General features: G+C 40.2%; 1 protein-coding gene across 10 annotated transcripts in view; it reads right to left on the minus strand.

The window, feature by feature from the left end:
- The window catches only part of LOC122561108 (kinase non-catalytic C-lobe domain-containing protein 1), a 351,506-nt gene that overhangs the window by 313,304 nt on the left and 12,083 nt on the right, over positions 1-26,119 (minus strand). The gene's annotated exons all lie outside the window — the stretch shown is intronic.

A 26,119-nucleotide genomic window follows, 5' to 3' on the forward strand; every position in this document is an offset into this window, starting at 1 on the left:
AATTCAAAGCATTTCATACAATGCGAGTGAAAGACTAAAACGTAGACACATTCAAGGAAATACACAAAAGAGAAAATCACAAGTGCTATAAAAAGTAAGTTGCAAGGTTTGTGAAGGTTTGTAGCTCAGGTTGAGGTTTAGGGTGTAGTTTGCTCACTGAGCTGCAGCTTCGATATCCAGGCGTTTCATTACCTGGCTAGGTAACATCATCAGTGGCAACCTCCAAGTGAAGCGAAGCTGTTGTCCCCTGCTTTCTAATTATATCTTTCTCCTGGATGGAGAAAGTAAGCTACTTTTTAATAGCTGCAACGTTATTTTTTTCTGATGGAATTTGATTCGGGATTCCACATTTATAAAATTAGTTTTGCTGTGCATAGAGAGTTAAAAAAAAGACTCAAATTACTCCAGAGCGAGCCAAGTTTAAATTTTTTATTGGTCTTTTGTGTGATTATAATGGGCAATTATGCAAAGTTAGCATCTTAAGCTTCACTTCCATTGGCAAAGCTACAAATAGTACAGTATACCTGTCAGCACAAATATCAATTTTGGGATTTTAGTACTTAATTGCACATGTGTTGATGCTTGGGATTGTCAACGGTCTCACCCAATAACACCAGCAATTGCTGGCAGCTGATGAAATGGTAATTTCCCAATCAATAGTGCAGCTGAAATTGATTGGGGGATTATTGTGCCACTTCCCCCATATCAGGTTATGAGGTGGGACATCTAAATTCCAAGTAATCCTAGAGTTCCTATTCCAAGGGAAGGCTAATGCTGGCCATTTAAATTCTGACAATCACTTACTACTGGTTGGCCCTCACCAGAGGTAACATGGAGCTGCAAACAAGTGAGTACGACTTCGATTGCAAAAATTACATTAGATTATGTTCTTAAAATGATAGCAATCCTATGAATACATTCAAACAATTTTGAATAGGTTAGTTTGACAGGATCTGGGGTAACAAATGTTGAGCATGCACAAACACATTCCACTATAGGTTATTATGAATGTAGAGCTCAATTCCTAATGCTACATTAGCATATGTCCCCAGAATTCTAAGTATACGTTTTCTTTTGGCTGTGAAAATTGCAAATGAATTGTTTATCGCTAATCACAACATTTCAAAAGCATATTGGAAAGGATGCATTGTTTTGCAATGCAAGCAAATAACCTTTCATTGGGAAGCTTTCCTATGGAGCTGAGGGCTACCGAGAAGCCAAATGAAAGAGAACTATCTGATATACCAGAGCTGAGAGGCCAGAGGTGACACTGTTCTCATGTGGATCTTTGGTGGTAGGAGGTGACTTGCAAAACAAGTTGTATGCCTTGATTTTCAAACCATTTTCAAGTTCAAACTGAAAAGTACTTGTAACTCACGTGGTTTGTGGTTCTCAGTTACACACAACCTAAAATAGGATTTTGAGTTTTTTTCTGTGCTAAGGTAGATCTCATAATTTTCAATAATAATAAATTCAAAGGAAGAAGTGACATGCAACTCCAGCTGGTCAAATATTCACAATTTAAAATAATCATTGTGATTCAGTGTGCACAAAAGTAAAGAAATAATTCCTTAGGGTACAGAAACAATTTTTTTAGAGAAGTGTTTCAAAGCAACATCAAATGGAAAAAAATCTGTTACCATAGTAACACAATTCCAACTTGTTTCCTATTGAGAACTTGAAATAGGATGCATAAATTAAATTTAGAATTGTTACTTCACTGTTTGACATATGCTGATTAACAACTACAATTAAAACTAGGAACCAGCTTGAACATTGATCCATGACAACTTTTCAACTGTTCGAAACTGAATTGTTATTTTCTTAACAGTGAATCATGTGATTAGATTAATAAAGGTTTTAGCAAATGGTTCTTTCAAATTCTGTGCAATGCCTCCGTTCAAACCATCATTTACATCCTAAAGATGCAACATTTTTTCTACCTTTGATAAAAGAAAGTTATATGTTTCGAATCAGTTTCACATTCCATGGACACATAAAATACCAACAAGATGATGTATGATTACAGGGTGTGTTGTCAGATACTCACAGCCAACAAAGTGACATCAACTGCATAAATAAATTGATGCTATTTTTAATGTACATGATAATATGTGATATAAAATAGTTTTATGTTATCTGTTAAACTCTGTACATTACAGGTTTTATTAAACTGTTTAAAACGCTTTATTGTGCAAGTAATCTGCTCTTTTGAAATTTCTCATGAAAAGAAAATTGACAGTAAACGTTGCCTTCTAAACACTAATTTTCTTAAGCATTGAAACATTTGAACAATCCATGAGAGGAGATAACCTGCTTCCAGGATCTCATTCAATGTCACTCCCCAGCAGCTTTAGGGAGACGTGTAAAAAATGGTTCCATAAGAAACAGAAATAGAAACAGACTGTTCATCCCTCCAGCCTGCTCTGCCATTCAATAGGATCATGGCTAATGTGACTTTTCTCTACTTTTCTGCATTATTCCCATAACCCTCGATTTCTGACTGATCAAAAATTTATCTCAGCCTTAGACATACATAAAGATTTTGCCCCCACAGCTCTCTACGGCGATGAGTTCTAAAGATTCTCAATCCCCTCAGAAGAAATTCCTCTTCATCTGAGTCTTAAATTGGTGACCCTTTATTCTGAGACTATGTCTTCTGGTCCTTGATTCTCCCATGAGGGGAAACATCCTCTCAGCATTACCTTCTCACAAGCTCCTTAAGAATCCTACATGTTTCAATGAAATCATCTCTCATTCTTCTAAACTCCAGTGGGTCGAGTCTCAAACTGTTAGCCTTTGCTCATAAGACAAACCCTCCATACCGTGAATAATCGTAGTGAACCTTCTCTGAATTGCCTCCAATGTAATGACATCTTTCATTAAATAAGGGGGCCCAAGCCATTCACAGTTCCAGACTTCCCTATTGTTATACTCCACCGCTTGAAATAAAAGCCAACATTCTACTAGCCTTCCTGATTACCTGCTGCACCCGTGTGCTAGCTTTCTGTGTTTCGTACAGAAGATCCCCCCCCCCCCCAAGTCCCTTTATATTGCAGCTTTCGGCAGTTTCTCTCCACTTAAATAATAATATTGTTCTTTTGTTCTCTCTTCCAAAATGAAGACCTTCAAAATTTCCCACACCAAACTCCATTTGCCAATTACTTAACCTGTCAATATCTCTCTGTAAATTGTTTGTATCCTTCTCACATCTTGCCTTTCCTCCTATTTTTGTATCTTCTATAAATTTGCTACAGTACATTTGCCTCCTTATTTCAAGTCATTAATATCTATTGTAAAATCAAATGCAGTTCCAGCACTGATCCCTGTAGAATCCTAGTGGTCACAGGTCACCACTGAAAAAGAACCACTTATCCCCACTCATTGTTTCTTGCCAATTAGCCAATTCTCTAGCCACGTCAATATACCACTTCCAGCACCGTGGGCTCTTTTCTTATGACTTCACCTTATGTGAGGTACTTCACCAAACACCTATTTGAAGTCCAAATACAACACATCCACTGGTTCCTTTCTATCTATTCTGGTTGAGATTTCCTCAAAAATAACTCTAATAAATTAGTCTGACAAAACTTCCCTTTCATGAAGACATGCTGACTCTGCTTGATGAGATTATGACTTTCCAAATGTCCTGCTATTACTTCTTGAACAGTGGATTCTAATACTTTTCCAACAATAGATACCAGGTTAATCAGTACTTAGTTACCCAGTTTATGCCTCCCTGCCTTTTTGAATACGGGTTTCACATTGGCAGCTTTTTAATCCTTTGATACTTTACAGAATCCATGGAGTTTTGGAGAATTACAACCAATGCTGCTATTTGATAGCTTCTTCTTCTAGGATCCTAGGATACATCAGGGTCAGGAGACTTATCTGCCATTAGCCTCATTAATTTGTCTAAAACTACTTCTCTAGTGATGTGATGGTACTTAATCCTTCCTCCATATTAATGGGATGTTCAAAGTATCTTCCACTGTAAACTTCACTTAATTTCTCCCGAGTTAAGGAATGCTCCATTACTCCAAAGCTGCTTTCTACATGGATGTTAGTGGAATCATTGTGGTGAAATCAAATCTATACCCATCTCTCTGTGATTGATCTGTTTGTGAGCAAATGTACTCAGTTGTTGCATTCTCCTAGTGTTTTATAAGAAATTAGCTGCATTGCTCCTACTTGCTTAGGTTAACGGGGCATAGGATTTAGTGTAAATAGGCTAATATAAACATCCATAATCATGCTTGTTTACAAAAGCTAGTTAAAATTACATGAAAATAAAGTGCCTTTACAAGTTATTGAAAGCTTCTTAGCTACACTAACCTCAATTACCTTGTTGTAAATTCATCTTTACCAAGCTTGTTGGGAAATAAAAATGTCAAAAATAAATTGATTGTAAAGCATCCATTGCAATATATTTAATTGGGAATTGGAGATTTCCCATCTTAATCCAAATGTAGACAGTTACATTAAGAATACCCGACCCTTGCAAAGGGAATGGTAGTATGTTCTCATTTACGTTCATGCTAGGCACTGATCAGAAACAAATTGCAACTTTGCAACCAAATGACCCAAAATACAATGCAAAGTCCTTTTATGCTGTGCAAACATCACAATACAGATTTACTGGTTACTAATGAAGGCATAGCACATGTCTTTCACCTTGATAAAACTCCTTCCACAGAGTCTTAGCAAGACTCAGAGTGTAGGCTTCTGCTTTTCTGCCACAGATTTTAAATTGGAATTGGTGCCCTCTATTTGCAGTTTGTTGGGTCTGTGAACAGGGCTGGCAATGAGCAAACTGATTAACTAATCAAGATGAAGAATCCTCAGGACAGAATCAAAAAATACATTTAAGTTATTATACAGAAGGTGAAATAATGATCAAGATAATCACATGGGAGTGAAGGGAAAAACCAGCAAAACAAAAATTTTAAATAAAGCTAAAATTTAACATTTTAATTTTGTTCTGGGGGAATGAGACTCTACATTTTTGAAATTAAGTCACAATTAATTGCAAGATTATTCAACAGAAATTCTGAGTAAATATATAATACTAAAAATTCAGATATCCCTCTCTGAACAAGGCTTACGTTAGTCAGTCATCAATGAACTCAGCCCAGACAATCACAAAGGCCATCTAAAGAATCCATCCACCATGCTCGCTGTCAAGGAAAGGCCGCCAGCATTCTCAAAGATCCATCCCACCCTGGAAATGTTTTTCTACAACCTCTATCATTGGGGAGAAGGTACAGAAGCCTGAATACACGCTTCAGCCAGTTTCATAACAGTTTCGACCCTACTGTTGTTAGAAGACAGAATGGACTCACAAGTTCTTAACATTCACCTGTACCTGTGTTTTTGTTTTTGCCGCTGTTTACCTATTATTTATTTATCTATGCTACTTAACTATGTGATCTGCCTGTATTGCTCGCAAGACAAAGCTATTCATTGTGCCTCGGTACACGTGACAATCAATTCAATTCAGCTCAATTCAATTCATGGTGAGAATAATGTGTATTTAGTGCAAGTTCATGTTAAATCTGCAAAGATTACAACAAAGCACCATATGGTGGAATGAGATTCCTCTGACAGCATGTTCTGGGTTTAACCTTCACACCCTAAAAGACCCATACTGGCTATGTTATACAGTGTGCATTTGACCCCCACCTGTCACCGGGTTTCGGGGGGAAGAGGGGGATGTGGTAAATGCCACCTGGAATCTCCGAATTGAATAGCAAGGGTTCCCTCAATGGGGAGTTCTACTGGCTTTATTAACTACCTGCCACTAGTGGATGAGTACCCATCTTCCCACCCTCAGAAGCCACATCTTTAAAAATAGTCCGCAAGTGGGAACATGCCAACTGTTGGCATGCAGCATAGTGAGAAAAAACACATCACATTACCCATCTCCACCTTGCGATGACTATTCTGCCCATTAATTAGCTGAAAAGTAAATAATATCTGATTGGTATTTAATCTAACATTGCTGATAAAATTGTAGGCAACATCCAACCCTACCCACCTCAAAAAACATATTCAATTCATATATTCTATTACATAATTATTTAAAAGCTTTAGTCATATCCTTTTAATGACTATCAGCTCACGCCCATGTCCCTTCATGATATTGCACATGTCTAGAACATTCTTAGTCCCAAAGGCGCAGCATGTTATTGTCCTTATGAAAAGCCATTTTCAGCACAGGGGCTTATTCATCAATCTTCTCTCAACGGAAATGAAATCTACTGATTTGGATTCCCTGCCAGTATATTTTCTAACAATCCATTAAAAGTCAAATCATTAACGTTGTTTGCATACACAGTCTCATTCCACTTATTAAACCAACTGAGAAGGCTGGTGCTAGGAAAGCACAGTAGGTCAGGCAGCATCTCTGACCTGCTGTGCTTTTCCACCGCCACCCTTTTCAACTCTGAGCCTCTAGCATCTGCAGTCCTCATTTTCTCCTTATTAAACCAACCGTCAAAGGAGAACATTTATTAACCTCTGCTGAGTTACTTAATCTCCGCTGAGTGTTTGAAATAACTCCACAGAGGCCAGCATTCCGTCACCAAGTCACCCTTTATTTACACACAAAGAGTCCTTGGCACTGATCCAGCTCCCTCAGAGCCAGCTGTCAGAGTGAACAGCGCCTCGGAAATTCCTGTTCTTATCTGTGACCCAGGGCCCCCTGACTGGACCAGCTTAACAGCCCCAATCAGGGAACTCATATTCTGTGAGGTCCACCTGGCTGACCTGATTTCAATCACTACAGTGATAACCCATTTCATTTTTATTGAGCTACTACTGATATTAAATTAACATTGGGCTCATAAAGGCTCTAGTGTGAAGCTCCAACTCTAAACTTAACCAGCCAATAGATTCAAGTCAGTCATCTGGTTTATGCCTCACCCAATGTTACTCTGCTCTGACTTCAAAACTGGCTTCAAAAGTTTAAAGTTACAATGCAGCAAGAAGCATTTTGCTCTCATCTGCTTATTATCCATTTGGCAACAATCAGTTTTCAGCAGCTATCACTTGCTCCTGATGTCTGAGCCAAAGAAACATCAAGCAATACATACTTGGACACATTTCACTGAGACAGGATCCCCATGCTTTCAGAGATGAAGGTCTGACAATTTCCCCTGATGTTATATGGCTGAACAACACAGAATTTGTATGTGCCAGATGCATAATTTATGCTGATAATGTGAAGTGCATTTATTCTCCATCCGTTAAAATTATTGCAGTTCCTATTCCCCTAATTTTAGGGCATTCTCCTTGAACAAGGTCTTTCTGCATGAAACTTACGAGATGCTGCGAGGCTCAGGAGAGTGACATTGGTTTCATGATTTTCAGAGCTGCCAACAGATCTTTGCAGTAGAACAGATAAAACTGTACACAATTTAGTTGCAGTCAGTTGCTGTTTATTTGGCCATTGTTAGTATGCAAGAAGCAACCAGGGGCAACCAACCTCTGGTAAGTACTGGAAGAGGAGGAGAAGCTGACAGTCGGTAAGGGTAGAAGCCATCACAAAAGGACAAGCAAAACACAGTTTCATCTCATGATGCCAGCCAGAAAGTACACCGGCCCTAGGTTAGCCATCACAAACTCCCTGGAGACCAATGCCCAAGAAGGAGCACTCCAAAAGCTCCTGTTTGTAAACAAACCTGTTGGACTATGACCTCTGACTTTGTCCACCCCAGTCAAACACCAGCACCTTCACCTCTAAAAGGTGTGAGTTAAGCAGGGAAGCTCTTGTTGGCATACAGTTGCAGATACAATTGGCAATTAAAACTCCTTACTTGATTTCAAAGTTACCACTCCATGTAATTTCTACAAATCAGGATCTTTTTCAGTGCCTATCAAGGAATATATCTGAACTCTATCAAACTGCAGTCCATAGTGCAATACACATGGTGTTTAAGCAGACTACAATCGACATAATGGACTTTTGTGGTGTAATGGTAGTGTCCCTGCCTTTGATCTGAGAGACTTGGCATCAAGTCACATTTGCTCCGGATACAATATCTCTGGTTAGTTAGTTAGAAAACATCAAAGAGCATTGTAGTTGCTGCCAGAAAATATCTAGAATTCACTGAACAGCAACTAACAATAACTTTCATAATAGCCAAAAGTTTGAAGTTGGGATATCTTTAGTTTCTGTAGCTTCAAACTTATGTTACAGAAATAGGAACAGATATTATTCTATCAATATTCAGACTTGATCTGTCAAACAAATAAAAATTAAATACATGAACACGAGAACTCATTGGTCTTCTAAAGGTATACTTTTAAGAATCAAATAGTTTCTTTATTAACTGATTAATAATCAGAAAGGTCATGAAGTAACTGTTCCATCTGAAACTGCAACCGCCTTCATACTAGACAATAGAGTTGTTAGTCCAATATATCATTTTGCATTTCTGGCTTTCCCAGTTCTTGGGATTGTGTCTTTCAAGATAATCACATCAAGAATCTTACTTTTGGTTGTTATGAAGAACTGAGATTGTGCCATGATTGTTACCCACCCTGCTTTTGCAGTGACCAGTTTGAGAAAGTCATTCTTTACCAGGCATTAAAGCATCAAGTTCCATTTTCAAGGAACCACCTATTTTAGGTGCTTGCCTCAAAATGGGTGCCATGCATTTGCAATGGAACCAACAATGGTGCGCATTGGGCTGAGACTTTTACATTAAAGTTGGCATGTTTTGTACCAGTTATAGAGCAGAAAATGAAAAATGAAGAATTCTCATGGCATAGTCTATAATCACCAGGACTGCAGAAGTCAAGTTAGAACCTCGGTCTTTATTAGGTTAGATTCTCTACAGTATGGAAACAGGCCCTTAAGCCCAACAAGTCCACATCACCCCTCCAGACAGAAACCCACCCAAACCCATTCCGCTACCCTATATTTATTGTGACTAACACTGTGGGCAATTTACCATAGCCAGTTCACCTGACCTGCACATCTTTGGATTGTGGGAGGAAACCAGAGCACCTGGAGGAAAACCACCCAGACACAGGGAGAACGTGCAAACTCCAGACAGACAGGAATCAAACCCAGGACCCTGGTGCTGTGAGGCAGCAGTGCTAACCACTGAGCCACCATGCCGCCCATTACTCACAGACAGGAACACATATGGCAAAGGTTTACTCCATGAAGCACTCCAGTATCATATCCCAGTGAGAAGAAGAAAGAGCAGTACATCTTAGGGAAATAAAGGCATTTGTGAGTTAAATGCACCAGGACTTATATTTAGATCACACATTTCCCACAGCATCTGCAAATCACTATTAAGGATGGCATATATGTTCAACATCCCTGGGAACCACCTGGGCTTGTCCTCACCGACATAACTACTACAGGGGTACATTTTTAGGTCATCTAATTCTTCCAAATCTTTACTAACCACAGAGGGGAAAGATATGAAAGAGACCTAAGGGGCAACGTTTTCATGTAGAGGGTGGTATGTGTATGGAATGAGCTGCCAGCGGAAGTGGTGGAGGCTGGCACAATTACAACATTTAAATGGGTATATGAATAGGAAGGGTTTGGAGGGATATGTGGCAGGTGCTGGCAGGTGGGACTAGATTGGGTTGGGATATCTGGTCGGCATGGACGGGTTGGACCGAAGAGTCTGTTTCCGTACTGTACGTCTCTATGATTCTACGACTCCATGTATGTGACCCAGTTAACTGCTAATAATTGCAAGAATCAAGTAACAGAACAGGGCTTAAGTCAGGGTACAAGGAACAACACTGTTCCTACATTAAAGATGTACTGACTTGACTGAGTGGTCAGTTTCAAATGTATGATGGTATTCGAGATGGGACGTATTCATTGTAACTTTATATGTAAGATGAAGACCAACTGTAGATCCTGTCAAGGAAGACATATTAATACTTTCTGGATGCTACTCTTGGGAGCATGAAATAAACCAGTACTCCTTTCATTCACTGAATTCAGTAGCAGTTATTAAACAGGAGCTAGATATAGTCACTGTGACAGCCCATAGATTCCACCTCATGCCTCACTCTACTTTTCCTGCATTTCTTACATCCCTCCACCTGCCAATTTGACATGCTATCCAATGCCTTCACATCCTTCCTAAAGTGTCATGTTGAAAACTGAACACAAGCTTCCATTTGAGGCTGAAATGTATGTATGCTTGCTGATGACACAAATGCAAACTTTGATTTGATTTCTTATTGGTAAATGTGCCGAGATACAGTGAAAAGTATTGTTTGGCATGCTAACCAGACAAATCAGATCATACATAAGTAGATCCAGATAATAGGACAGAAAGCAGAACATGGTGTTACAGCAACCTAGAAGGTGCAGAGAAAGATCAACTCTAATATATGAGAGGTCCATTCTATCGGATAACAACAGGGAAGAAGCTGTTCTTCAAACTGTTGGTACTTGTTTTCAAACTTTTGTATTTTCTGACTGACAGAAGAGGATGGAAGAGAATATAATCAGGATGGGAGGGAGCTTTGATTCTATTAGTTACTTGCCCAAGACAGTGAGAAATATAAACGGAGTCAATGGAAAAAGGCTGTTTTTTGTGTCAGACTGGACTGCATTCACAACTATCTGTAACACACGTTATGAGGAGGGCAAAAGAGCTGCAAAGCATTATAGACATATGAAACGAATGGGAAACAATGTGATAGATGGAACATAATGTGGAGAAGTGAAAGCTTCTACCCTTTGATGGGAAGATTAGAAAATCAGAATTTTTTAAAAAAGGTTTGAAACTTGGAAATGTTACTGTTCAGAGGGACTTGGGAGTACTGACACAAGAAACACAAAGTTAGCTTGCAGGTATAGCAAGCAGTTAAGAAGACAAATGGCATTTCAGCCTTATTGCAAGGGTATTGGAGTGCCAGAATAAAGAAGGCTTGCTACATTTGTGCAGGGAGGTTGAAAGTCTACATTCTCTGGAGTTTAGAAAAATGGGAGGTGATCTTCCTGAAACACATAGAAGCTATCAAGGTATTTGACCGAGTAATCAATGAGGTTGTTTTCCCTGGCTGGGGAATCTGGAAAAAAGGGGCAGGTTGAGAATAAAATTTAGGAGAAAGATTAGGAGAATTTACACAAAGTTGCAAATTTTTGAATCTCTACCCTGGAGGATTGCAGCTGCTCAGTTATTAAAGATACTTATGGCTGAGAAAGATGGACTTTTGATCTCTCAGTGAACCAAAGAGACCAGGATGGAAAATAAAGTTGAAGCCAAGGATCAACCAAGATCATTTTGAAGGGTGCAGCAGGCTTAACAGGCCATGTTGCTCTCCTTTCTTGTGAATTACTGTTTATAAAGTTCCATTATAACTTTGTTTCTTTTGAACTCGATTTATAAAGCCCAGCATCTCACATGCCTTATTAAATACTTCCTCAGCCTGCCTCACCATCTTCAAAGATTTGTGCACATATACCCCAAGTGCCACTATGCCTGTACTCTCAGAAGAACTGGGCCCTCAATTTCATTTTTCTTTTCCGCATTTTTCCTGCATCACTTCAACTTTCTGCATTAAATTCCACCTGCCACATGCCTTCTCATTCCACCAGCCTGTAACACCATCCTCCTGGCATCTCACAAAATTTCCAAGTTTTGTTGTGGCTGCAAATTTTGGAATTGCATCTCACATGTCAAAGTCAATAACATAGATCAGGAAAAACTGTGCATTACACTGGTTCCTTGGGAAATGCATTCTGTACCACGGCTATCAAAACCAAACTGGATAGCCAGCTGAAAAGAACAAAATGCAAGACTCTGAGGAAAAGCCAGTGCAGGAGCTGAGCTGAGCTGCTCTTATAGACAACCAAGACTGTAATGACTGGCACTTCCTTCTTTGCTGTGGTTCTGATAAAATATTTAAAAACCTTAAGAAAATATAAAATAATAAATGCTTTTCTGCAGGAATTCACCACTGCTCTTTAATGAACTGGTTGCAAGATGTCATGTCAAGTTTTATTTTTTGGTGTGAGCATATCTGATTCCTGAAAGCTCCAGAAAATCTGATGCCCTACTGGCTCCTCAAATAACTGTACAACCTTAGCTATGACCAGAATACAACAGAGATTAAAAGCAATGTATTACTTATTCAGGTTAATGAGGGTGTGGGAGGATGGGAGAGAAAGTGGTTTGCTTGAACATCAGAAAGAGTTAGCAAAAGTTTGTTGTATGTCTTGCAAAATGACCCTCGATGAATACATTTCCCTGGAGGTTCACAGGAAGCAGCTGGTGTAAAAGATTAAGAGGCCAATATCATTTCGAAATAATTGCTTTCTAATTCTTGCCTAAGCCTAACAATCTCAGCCACACAACCTCTGATATCAGTGTACCTCAGCTCTCTTCAATTCACCATTAACGATCTCATTTGCTTGATGGAATTCATTCCCTAAACATCACCTTTACAACCTTTCTCTTGGTTTTTATGAGCATTTTTGCTATTTTCCCTTTGACTACACTCACCACATCTCTTAATTATTCCACTTAATTAAACATTTGACTTCTCTCCAACTGAATCATCGTTTTTACTTAACAACACAAGGAACACCAGAAGGATGCAATTTGCTTTTTATTACTGTGGTTGCTTAACACTCATTTCCACCTGAAATTTATTCACCTTCATATCTAAGAGCAGTGCAAGTTTTAAGAGTCCCCAAAATTAGAATCACTACAGTGTGGAAAGAGGCCATTCAACTCATTGAGTGTGCACCAACCCTCTGAAGAGCAGCCCATCCAGCCCCAGCCCCCTCACCCAACCCCATAACCCCAAATTTACCATGGCGCCACCTAATCTGCACATCCCCAGACACAATGGGGCAATTCAGCATGGCCCATCCACCTAACCTACACATCTTTGGACTATGGGAGGAAACTGGAGCACCTGGAGCAAACCCAAGCAGACACGGGGAGAACGTGCAAACTCCGCAAAGACAGTCACCCAAGACTGGAATCGAACCCAGGTCTCTGGGTAAATAGGATAGTGAAGAAGGCATTTGGCATGCTTTCCTTTATTGGTCAAAGTATTGAGTACAGGAGTTGGGAGATCATGTTGGGGCTGTACAGGACGTTGGTTAGGCCACTTTTGGGATATTGCATGCAATTCTGGTCTTCCTATCAGAAGGATGTTGTTAAACTTGAAAGGGTTCATAAAAGATCTACAAGGATGTTGCCAGAGTTGGAGAATTTGAGCTATAGGTAGAGGCTGAATAGGCTAGGGCTTTCCTTGGAGTGTCAAAGTTTGAGGGGTGACATTGCAGAGGTTTATAAAATTGAGGGGCATGGATAAGGTAAATAGACAAGGTCTTTTCCCTGGGGTGGGGAGTCCAGAAGTAAAAGGCATAGGTTTAGGGTGAGAGGGGCAAGATATAAAAGGAACCGAAGGGGAAAGGTTTTCATGCAGAGAGTGGTGCATGTATAGAATGAGCTGCCAGAGGAAGTGGTGGACGTTGGTACAATTGCAACATTTAAAAGACATCTGGATGCGGATATGAATAGGAAGGGTTTAGAGAGATATGGGCCAAGTGCTGGCAAATGGGGCAAGATTAGGTTGGGATATCTGGTCAGCATGGACGAGGGCTCTGCTCTTCTCATAAAAGCAGTAATCAACACATGATTGTGCATGATGTGGTAATGTCTGAAACACTTTTTCATGCTAACAGTGAACAGGAATAGCATATGTGGTATGAGGCACTACTGTGACTGCTGTGTGCAATGAAGTGTTAAAGACCCCAGGTCCTTTCAGTCATAGAGATGTACAGCATGGAAGCAGACCCTTCGGTCCAACCCATCCATGCCGACCAGATATCCCAATCCAATCTAGTCCCATCTGACAGCACCCGGCCCATATCCCTCCAAACCCTTTCTATTCATATACCCATCCAAATGCCTCTTAAATGTTGCAATTGTACCAGCCTCCACCACATCTTCTGGCAGAGTTGTGAATTTCACTGTTAATTTTCCCAGACACACTCCGATGTCCAGCGATACATGAATTCAAAACAGCAAAGGCAGTAACTATGCAGGTTCTCTCTCTCTCTCTCTCTCTCTCTCTCTCTCGCTCTCTCTTTCCTGCACTGTCCTCACCATGTGCTTCCTTTGTCTGTTCTTTTCCCTTTTAAAACTGCTGTTGTTTTGACTTTTTTTCTCCAAAGTTCCAAAACAATGCAACAGCATATAAAACAGTAATTGCTGCTCCTGGAATTCGAGCCCTCAGATGCTGTATTAGACAAGGTCCTTGCACAAAGGCCTGAATCCATGATTCATCCTGATTTTCAAGATTAACATCAATTATTGTTATTTAATTTGGATTTTATTTTCAAAATCAAACTTTAGACAACAGAAGGCCCTTGATATGTTTACATTCCATCTTGACACTAAAAGAAGTAGGAGAAGAGAAATAATTTGAAAAGGGAATGTTACTGGAGGACTGGCAGCCAACTAATATTATACTCATGCCATAGTGGATAGGTGAGGTCCTAGGAACTATAGATCAAGTAGCATAGCATCAGTGGTAGAAAAGTAAAGGACCATTTATCCAGACTGAAAAGGACATAAGTGCCAGACAACTACACAAGCTGGCAAGAGAAATCATTATTTGACTTCATTCTTTCTGTCCAATTCACTTGTTCTAAAAGCTCCATCTAGGAGAGTATTGGTAGAAGTGATCACTCTATACTGCATGTTGAGGAAAAGTCTTGCCTTCACAGTAAGAAGACTGTCCATCATGTTATGTGCCCCTACTACCATGCTAAATGGACAGATTCAGAGCAGCTAAAAACTGAATATCCATAAGGTGCGAATGGTTAAGAACTACAGAATTGTCTCTGATCACAATCTATAACCTCAATGGCCCTGCATAACCTCACCTCACTCCACTACTACCATTGATCCACGAGATCAATCCAGAGTGTCGTGGACAAAATATATGTGCTAACTTCATTTCCTTGATTAATATGTTTTGTAAGCAAGTGATATGTCTTTTTATATTCTTAGACTGTGGATCACAAATTAAATTAATTCAGCAACAAGGATTTGAGAGTTTAAAACAAAAAAGTAATGTATTTTCACATGTATAAAACACATTTAAAAAAAAGATGGCACCTTTCTCTTTAACTGGGAATCAAATGAGTTTTGAAAAGTCAACCCATTTCTGAACTTGATCCACAGGGTGTTGTTCCATTTTTACCTATTTATTTACAAATACAGAAATATGCTGCCTTGTCTGTCTGTCAATGTGTGTTTGAAATTAAGGAGTTCTAGTTCAATTTGGAATACAAATATGGTGGTTAACCACCTTTGCCACTTGTTTAAAGTCTTGCTTTGGATAAATAAGTTATGTATGACATCTTTAAAGAAACCTGTTGGACATCTTTTCTTTAGTTATTATTACAAAGGCAAGACAAATTGGTCAATTTTAGTGATTAAATAAAACACTTCTGTACACCTGGTGGAGTAGTAGGGCTTGATTACCAATTCCGATCAGAACTGGCAAATCTTCAAAGGGTTTACAGAAAATAAAAGCTCACAGTGTAGGGATTATTGTCATTGCTTACATTGAACTAGTGCTTGATCGAAAAGTTAGTATGCAGGCACATCATATAATCAAGAATGCTAAAGGAACCACATCCTTTACTATGAGAGAAACTGAACACAAAATAAGGATGTTATGCTTCTTTTATACAGGGCATTGAGGAGACTACATCTCAAATACCATGTAAAGCTTTGGTATTATTTAACAAAGTAGACATGAAAAAGGGGTTTCCTCTTGTGGGTCAGTCCAGAACTGGGGCTCTGTCTTAAAATTAGGGGTCATCCTTTTAGGACAACGACGAGGATTTTTTTTCTTTCTCTTTCTCAGAGTTGTGTGACTTTGTAACTCTGCCTCAAAATATTGGGCTGTTGAATATTTTTAAGACAGATTTAGATAGATTTTGTTAGGCAAGTGAATTGCAGATTGATGGGAATGTGGAGTTCAAATCACAAACAAATCATCTATGGTCTTATTGAATAGTGGCACAGGCTCAATGGTGAATGGTTTATTTCTGAGCCAATGTTGTATGTTTATTTGTAACATACAAGAGCTTGAGAGGAGTGCAGAATAATATTTTTGAAGCAGCAGCAGGTGCACCTGAAAATGATGAAGCAGAGAGACAACTCCACAATCAAGGGATCAAGTTAAAGTTCTGAAATCTTCTCACACTCAGTATGATGGTGATGAACAAAGAAACACAACCAACCAGGATAAGGAAGTTAATAAATTTCTCATCTTCAATACAGCATTCAAAATCATCTTCAACCAGAAACATCAAGTGAATGATCCTTCAGGCATCATCACCATGGGTGCCAATTCAATGCATCAATTGTGGATTTCCCAATGGCCAAGGGCACTGAATACACCAAAAGTTATGGGTCTCATTCAACACCCTGTTGGTGTGCTGAAGATTTGCACTCCAGAACTAGCGCTAATCATGATGATTCAGTACATCTGCAACATTGCCATCTGGCATTCAGTCAAAGTAGAATATTGTCCTGATTTTTCCCTTGAAAAAAAGCAGGACAAATCTACTAAGTCCAATTACCACAATATGTCCTTCCTCTTAAACATCAATGTGATCGAAGCTCTAATCAACAGTGCTATTAAATAACACCTATTCATCAACAACCTGCTAACCAATGCACAGCTTAAGTTCTGCCACAATCAGACAGCTCCAGACCTCAAAGTGTGTTAACAATATATCAACTGAGTGTTCAGCTGTGTTCAGATAGTGGGCATTAACTAGGAATTCATGTGTGTCCTGATAACGGACTCTTGTGGTGCAGTGCTATTGACGTGATCTCTGGGCCATGAGATATGGGCTCAAGTTTCATCTGCTCCAAAGGTGTGTAACAGCACTGCTGAACAGGTTGGTTGGAAAAACACATGTGGGCTATTATATATGGAAGCAGACTGAAAGTGTTGTTATTAAGTTTGAAGGTGTATGTTTTACTGTCTGTTCCCTTAAGTAAAAGCTTATAAGAATGTAAGGACAGCATCCAATCCAAGCCAAGCACAATGTGGTTGTAGCATTTTCTAGAATCAAGATATATTTAGCAGGTCTCAAAGCTTCTTCAGTGGCAGCTCCTACTTCTATGATCCCTGCTACCTAGAATAACAAGGTCAGTAGGTACACCACCTCCAAGTTCACTTCCAACTCTCTGATATACAGCATCAAATGAACATATACATGCTTCTAAAGTTACACCATTCAAACTACTCACAGTTCTCACTTTCCACTTGTTGAAAAAGAACTGCAAACTCTAAGTCACTAGCTAAGTATCGGATAATTGCTTCATCAACCAATACACAAAGCTCACTACAGCCATATATACATTACAATGTGTGACTGGTAGTCATGTCTACCGTGAGACAACACTCAAAATATAAAACAGTTACAATTACATGACAACAGGGAATCTGGCATAAAACATGATGCTAAGCTTCAATATCAAGGCAATATCGAAGAAAGTACTGGACAGAAACACAGCCACACTCCCATATATCCAAAACTAAGTTTGTGCTGCAATACATTGTTTGCTTATTTTTCATGGTTAGTGTGCAGTACACCTTTACGAGACATGCTTATGATAGCTTCATTGTATTACAGCATCTGACCTGAAGCATAACAGTCGCAGGCCACTGACGTCAGTGAAAGCATGCTACCCTTTGTAAGTGTATAGTTTAGCATTAGCCGAGACAATGAAGTGCCCATGACTGGAGCAATTATATATAGTCAACTGTTGAATGTTTCAATACCATGTACCCATCTTTAGATGTTATGTTACGGAAGCTAACGTAACTGGGGAGTGTTGCTAAACAAAGAGACCTTGGAGTGCAGGTTCATAGTTCCTTGAAAGTAGAGTCGCAGGTACATAGGATAGTGAAAAAGGTGTTTGGTATGCTTTCGCATATTGATCAGAGCATTGGGTATAGGAGTTGGGAGGTCATGTTGCAGCTGTCATGTAGGCCACTTTTGGAATATTGCGTGCAATTCTGGTCTCCTCCCTATCGGAAGGATGTTGTGAAATTTGAAAGGGTTCAGAAAAGGGATTTTGCCAAGGTTGAAGGATTTGAGTTATAGGGCCAGGCTGAATAGGCTGGGGCTATTTTCCCTGGAATATCGGAGGCTGAGAGGTGACCTTATAGAGGTTTATAAAATCATGAGGGGCATGGATAGGATAAATAGACAAGGTCTTAGCCCGGCAGTAGGTGAGTCCAGAATGAGAGGGCATAGGTTTAGGGTGGGAGGGCAAGATATAAAAGGGACCTAAGAAGCAACTTTTTCAAGCAGAGGGTGGTGTGTGTATGGAATGAGCTGCCAGAAGAAGTGGTGGAGGCTGGTACAATTGCAACATTTAAAAGGCATCTGGGTATGTGAATAGGAAGGTTTAGAGGGATATGGGCAAATTGGACTAGATTAGGTTAGGATATCTGGTCGGCATGGATGAATTGGACTGAAGGGTCTGTTTCCATGCTGTACATCTTTATGACTCTATAAGCACTGCTGCATCAAGCACAAACAGCCAGCTGACGACTAAAGCGCACATCACAACAGCAGTGACTGTTTATCAAAGAGTTTAAACTTTCATTGGTGGAATCTTGGAAACCTTTTTGGACATCAGCTAGATGTCAGGCTAGCCTTCAAAGACTTCAAAATAAAAACAGCCACAATTTGTGCAAGTTGACAGCCACACAGATTGAATAACAAAAAGATATAATGATCTTCTTTCTGCTCAAAGTACAGCCTTATTCAACTGGAAGACCTATAGCTCTTAAAACCAAACAAGCCAACCAACAACTTGTTTTCTGATTTAAAATGTTTAAAAAAATCAAAAGCTTCTTACAGCATTGATACAGAGGTCCCCTGAAAGAAATACATCATTTTAAAACCCTAAAAGAAAGCTTTCTAAACTCATCAGTATTACCTGTGTGTAAAGATCGGTTGGTTCCACCATTTTGTCTCTCAAATTCAGTGCAGAAGTAAAGGGAAGACCCCATGGCATCCTCAAACATTATTTGGTATGAATGCTGCACAGTAGCAGAAGTCTTCCACTGCCAGCCTGTATTTTTTAAAGGGCTAGTTTTTAAAAGTGATCTAAGTCCAATTAAAGGGCAGCAACACTGAAAAATAAAGTGAAATGAAAGCAGAAGGAGGAAAGAATAAAAAGGAGAGAAAAGCAAAATAAGCAAAAGAATGCAACAAGTGACAAATAAACCCAGCACTCTCTTTCTAAAAATGAAGACCTTTTACAAGAAATGGAAGTCAAACATTACAGTATAGATTGGGTACCTTTACTGATCTACAGCCATTTAAGCGACAAGGACCTGTTTATATTACTGACTAAATCATTTTATTTACTGACAAATGATCCCAAAAAGAGCCCTGAAAATCTTGCTTGTTGTTGACAAGAATTAATACACCTGGTCTGATGTTTTTGTGGAAAATAAGAAAGATCCAGAAAAAGTCTGGAAAGGACTCCAGGACAAACTCAGGGTAAGAATTAATTTCAGGATTAACAGACTCTATCTCATGTCAGGAGAAAGTGAGGTCTGCAGATGCTGGAGATCAGAGCTGAAAATGTGTCGCTGGAAAAGCGCAGCAGGTCAGGCAGCATCCAGGGAACAGGAGAATCGACGTTTCGGGCATAAGCCCTTCTATCTCATGTCACACAGCCAGAACCCCTAAGAGTCAACTGACCAGCTTGTAAGATGATGACGCAGTCAAGGGTATGAGGGAATTCTCTAATGAAGAGATATCAGAGAAGCTCATCAAATTAATAATCACTTCTATGTTAATTAATGTCTTCAGGAAGGATATTCTGAGCAAAGTAAAGGGTAATACCATTGATATATTATTTGAAGATGAATACAATTGTGAAGTCGCAGTGACAGGCCAACAACAATTACATGCTGTGGTTAGCAAAGCACACCAAACCACCAAGATGTGTCATAGATGTGGTCTCAGGGTGGCATGGTGGCTCAATGGTTAGCACTGCTACCTCAGTGCCAGGGACCCGGGTTTGTGCTAGCAAGTGCTGGCAAGTGGGACTGGATTAATTTAGGATATGTGGTCGACATGGACGAATTGGACCGAAGGGCCTGTTTCCATGTTGTACATCTCAATGACTCTATGTCCTGAAAGGGCGGGTCAACATATTCTAAAAACTAAAATCAACACAGGAGCTGGTACCAATATATTACCGATACAGATCCTGAAGAACACATTCTTTAGCAAGTGACACTTCACAATACCACCCTTGAGAGATGGTCTTGTGGTTTATACTGGATCATCGATTCCATGCCTTGCCAGAATCACACTGCCATGCTAAGGTACAAGCTATCTTGACTTCCTGAAATCTTCTGCCTGTTAAATACCAACTGTCCAGTCGTGGCAAGGCTACCAGTCTACACAGATCTCAATCATTAGAGTTCATGACATTCAACCCACATCCACTGTTGTTGCACTGTCTACTTGTATCACATCAAATCAAAAATCATGCAACACCAGATTATGGTCCAATAGGCTTATTTGGAAGTACTAGCTTTCGGAGCACTGCTCCTGTGTCAGGTGGCTAGTGGGGCAGGATCATAAGATACAGAATTTATAGCACAATATCATTGTGTCATGCAACTGATATGATATATTGCACAAACATAGATTACTGTTAAGTCTTTCATCTTTTAGAATGGGTTGCAGGTTTTGATTCATTAATATGTTGTCCCAGAACTTCTTTCATGTCACATTCCTGAGACAACTTAAGGTTTTATAAAAAAAAGTGCCAGTGGCATGGTGGATCAGTGGTTAGCACTGCTGCCTCATAGCACCTGGGTCCTGGGTTCAATTCCAGCCTTGGGTGACTGTCCGTGTGGAGTTTGCACATTCGTCCTGTGTCTGGGAGGGTTTCCTCCCACGGTCTTTTCCCAACAACTTGTGCAGGTCAGGTAAATTGTCCATAGTGTTAGATGCATTAGTCAGAGGGAACTAGGTCTGGGTGGGTTGCTCTTCAGAGGGTTGGTGTGGACTGGTTAGGCTGAAGGGCCTGTTTCCACACTGTAGGGAATCTAATCTAACCTCAGCTCATCTCCATGCACATCAAACCAGGTGAGTTGAGGGCATTCTCAAAAATGATATGTTGCGCTTTGGCCAGGGCCAGTGTGATCAGTTACAATCAGTATCTGCAAGAATTGCAAAAGATCATTCTCCTCGGTTGGCCAAACAGTGTCTGAGAAGTGTTGTTAACTTTGACCAAACAGAGGTGAACTTGGTATATCACAGCGAGTCATTTTCAAGGGCAAGTCCTAATACCAAAGGAATTATGTCATGACATCATGATCTTGTAACAGCAGGGATACATGGGCTTTTAATGTGCATGAAGGTTTATAAGCGAATATGTGTATTGGTCAGGAATGAATTTGGATATTCAACAACTTGTGAAGCATGAAAGATAAACCAACCCCAACAGCAGAGGGAACCTCTATATCCACATGATATTCCATCCACTGCTTTGGATGAAAGTAGCAAAAATCCCTCACTCATAGTGCACAACAGATTATATCTTTATGACAGATCACTTCTCCAAATTTCCCATTGTTTGTTGACAAAGCAACATAAAAAGTGCAACCATCACTAACACAATTACCATTGTTTTCTGTTTATTCAGTATTCCTGAACAGATAGTGACTGCCAACAGACTGTAATCCACTGACAAATTGTTTGAAGACATGGGCCTCTCCCCACATAGCACCCATATCGCATTGTCATCCCACTATCTTCACTTAAATTGTCTAGCAGATGATATGGTTCATACAATCAAATCAGCGATCAAGTGTTGCGCAAGAAAACAAGATTTCTACATTGCATCACTGCATTTTAGAGTCTTAGAGAGGTACAAAACAGAAACAGACCTTCAGTCCAACTTGTCCATGCCGACTAGGTATCCCAACCTAATCTAGTCCCGTTTGCCAGCACCTGGCCTATATCCTTCCATACCCTTCTTATTCATACACTCATCCAGATGCCTTTTAAATGTTGTAATTGTACCAGCCTCCACCAATTCCTCTGGCAGCTCATTCCATACACACACCACCCTTTGCATGAAAAAGTTGCTCCTTAGGTCACTTTTAAAACTTTCCCCTCTCACCCTAAACCTATGCCCTCTAGTTCTGGACTCCTCATGTCAGGGAAAAGACCTTGTCAATTTATCCTATCCATGCCCCTCATGATTTCATAAACCTCTATAAGGTCATCCCTCAGCCTCCGATGTTCCAGGGAAAATAGCCCCAGCCTATTCAGCCTCTCCCTGTAGCTCAAATCCTCCAACTGTGGCAACATCCTTGTAAATATTTTCTGAACCCTTTCAAATTTCACAACATCCTTCCGATAGGAAGGAGACCAGAACTGCATACAATATTCTAAAAGTGGCCTAACCAATATCCTGTACAGCCACAACATGACTTCCCAACTCTTATACTCAAACATACCAGATGTCTTCTTCACTATCCTATCTACCTGCAACTCCACTTTCAAGGAACTATGAACCTGCACTCCAAGGTCTCTTTATTTAGCAACACTCAGCAGGACCTTACCATTAATTGTGTAAGTCCTGCTCTGATTTGTCTTTCCAAAATGCAGCACCTCACATTTATCTAAATTAAACTCCATCTGCCATTCCTTGGCCTAGTGGCCAATATGATCAAGATCCTGCTGTACTCAGAAGTAATCTTATTTGTTATCCACTACACCTCCAATGTTGGTTTCATTCACAAACTTAATAACTATACCTCCTATATTCACATCCAAATCATTTACATAAGTGACGAAAAGCAGTGGACCCAGCACCGATCCTTGTGGCACACCACTGGTCACAGACCTCCAGTCTGAAAAGCAACCCTCCACCACCCTCTGTTTTCTACCTTTGAGCCAGTTCTGTATCAAAATGGCTAGTTCTCTCTGTATTCCATTTGATCCTTCAGGGACTGCCACACCCAGCACAGCTTATGTTCACATGGAAAGTGCAAATGAACTTGCCCAGCAACAAACTGTCTGACAACTCCGAGACCCAAAAATTCTTATTGAAAGCCAGAGGACAGTGAAAGAGATACATGATCAGCAAGCACAAATGCGCATTGGGTAGAGAATAAACCAGAAATCCAAATGTAAATACTTGGATACCATCAAAGATTTTTAGAAAATGTAACTCACCCAGATTGTTGAAGTCAGCGCTGATCATAGTGCTAAAATGTGAAGGAACAGAACCAGCTCAAACCAGTGTATAAAATGCCAATCAGGCACAAAACGAATGAGGAAATAATCTGATGCTGATTGTATGGGGATGATGAGTGACAGCAATCAGCAGGAGGATAACCAGGCTGTCAACAAAGAGCAACCACAAAGAATACATGCCTTTCCAGGTGGGGAGACAATTACCAGATCAGGACAAGTTGTCAAACCACCAAATTGTGATATTAAAGTGTGAATTGTAAGCTCATTTTATGTGTTTGTATAATTATTGATTAAGGAAACATGTCTGTGTACACCATTTATATCAGTTTGGGATAATTATTGCCTTTGGAAAAATGGGGACGTTGTGGTATTTCTCACAGATAGTATGCAGTATATCTTTAAGAGACATGATTGTGAAGGCACGACAGTATCATAGATTGTAATCTGAGGTCAGAAAGATCTTGGATTCCATTTTAACTGGGACCACTTGAAGCATGAGGTATTCAGACCATAAGACTATGAGACATAGGAGTGGAAGTAAGGCCATTCGGCCCATCGAGTCCACTCCGCCATTCAATCATGGCTGATAGGCATTTCAACTCCACTTACCCGCATTCTCCCTGTAGTCCTTAATTCCTTGTGACATCAAGAATTTATCAATCTCTGCCTTGGAGTCATTTAGCGTCCTGGCCTCCATTGCACTCTGCGGCAATGAATTCCACAGGCCCACCACTCTCTGGCTGAAGAAATGTCTCCGCATTTCTGTTCTGAATTTACCCCCTCTAATTCTAAGGCTGTGTCCATGGGTCCTAGTCTTCTCGCCTAACAGAAACAATTTCCTAGCGTCCACCCTTTCCAAGCCATGTATTATCTTGTAAGTTTCTATTACACATTTTCAGCTCTATTAAATCTCCCCTTAATCTTCTAAACTCCAATGAATACAATCCCAGGATCCTCAGCCGTTCCTCATATGTTAGACCTACCATTCCAGGGATCATCCGTGTGAATCTCCGCTGAACACGCTCCAGTGCCAGTATGTCCTTCCTGAGGTGTGGGGACCAAAACTGGACACAGTACTCCAAATGGGGCCTAACCAGAGCTTTATAAAGTCTCAGTAGCACAACAGTGCTTTTATATTTCAACCCTCTTTTGATAAATGACAACATTGCATTCGCTTTCTTAATCACGGACTCAACCTGCATGTTTACCTTTAGAGAATCCTCGACTAGCACTCCCAGATCCCTTTGTACTTTGGCTTTATGAATTTTCTCACCGTTTAGAGAGTAGTCCATGCTTGTATTCTTTTTTACAAGGTGCAAGACCTCGCATTTGCTCACATTGAATTCCATCAGCCATTTTCTGGACCATTCTCCTAAACTGTCTAGATCCTTCTGCAGCCTCCCCATTTCCTCAGTACTACCTGCCTGTCCTCCTATTTTCATATCATTGGCAAACTTCGCTAGAATGCCCCCAGTCCCTTCATCCAGATCATTAATATATAACGTGAACAGCTGTGGCTCCAACACTGAACCCTGCGGGACACCGCTTGTCACCGGCTGCCATTCCGAAAAAGAACCTTTCATCCCAACTCTCTGCCTTCTGTCAGACAGCCAATCCTCAATCCATACCTTGAACACCATGGGCCCTCACCTTACTCAGCAGCCTCCCGTGTGGCACCTTATCAAAGGCCTTTTGGAAGTCTAGGTAGACCACATCCACTGGGTTTCTCTGGGCTAACCTACTTGTCTCTCCTCTTCAAAGAATTCAAACAGGTTTGTCAGGCACGACCTCCCCTTACTAAATCCATGTTGACTTGTTCTAATCCAACCCTGCTCTTCCAAGAGTTTAGAAACCTAATCTTTAATGATGGATTCTAGAATTTTACCAACAACCGAGGTTGGGCTAATTGGCCTATAATTTTCCATCTTTTGTCTTGATCCTTTCTTGAACAAGGGGGTTACAACAGTGATCTTCCAATCATCCGGGACTTTCCCTGACTCTAGTGACTTTTGAAAGATCTCAACCAACGCCTCCGCCATTTCCTCAGCCACCTCCCTCAGAACTCCAGGATGTAGCCCATCGGGGCCAGGAGATTTATCAATTTTAAGACCTTTTAGCTTTTCTAGCACTTTCTCTTTTGTAATGACAACCATATTCAACTCAGCCCCCGACTCCCTTCAATTGTTGGGATATTACTCATGTCTTCTACTGTGAAGACAGACGGAAAGTACTTATTAAGTTCTCCAGCTATTTCCTTATCTCCCATCACTAAGCTTCCAGCATCAGTTTGAAGTGGCCCAATATCTACTTTTGCCTGTCGTTTGTTTCTTATGTATTGAAAGAAACTTTTACTATCATTTCTAATATTACTGGCTAGCTTACCTTCACATTTGATCCTCTCCTTCCTTATTTCTCTCTTTGTTATCCTCTGTTTGTTTTTGTAGCCTTCCCAATCTTCTGATTTCCCAGTGCTCTTGGCCACTTTATAGGATCTCTCTTTTTCTTTAATACATTTCCTGACTTCCTTTGTCAGCCATGGCTGTCTAATCCCTCCCTGCATAATCTTTCTTTTCTTGAGGATGAACCTCCGTTCAGTGTCCTCAATTATACCCACAAACTCCTGCCATTTTTGCTCTACTGTCTTCCCAGCTAGGCTCTGCTTCCAGTCTATTTTCATCAGTTCCTCTCTCATGCCCTCATAATTACTTTTATTTAACTGTAACACCATTATATCCGATTTTGCCTTCTCTCTTTCAAACTGCAGACTGAACTCGACCATATTATGATCGCTGCTTCCTAAGTGTTCCCTTACTTTAAGATCTTTTA

The sequence above is a fragment of the Chiloscyllium plagiosum genome, chromosome 22, assembly GCF_004010195.1.
Source record: "Chiloscyllium plagiosum isolate BGI_BamShark_2017 chromosome 22, ASM401019v2, whole genome shotgun sequence".
Lineage (NCBI taxonomy): Eukaryota > Metazoa > Chordata > Chondrichthyes > Orectolobiformes > Hemiscylliidae > Chiloscyllium > Chiloscyllium plagiosum.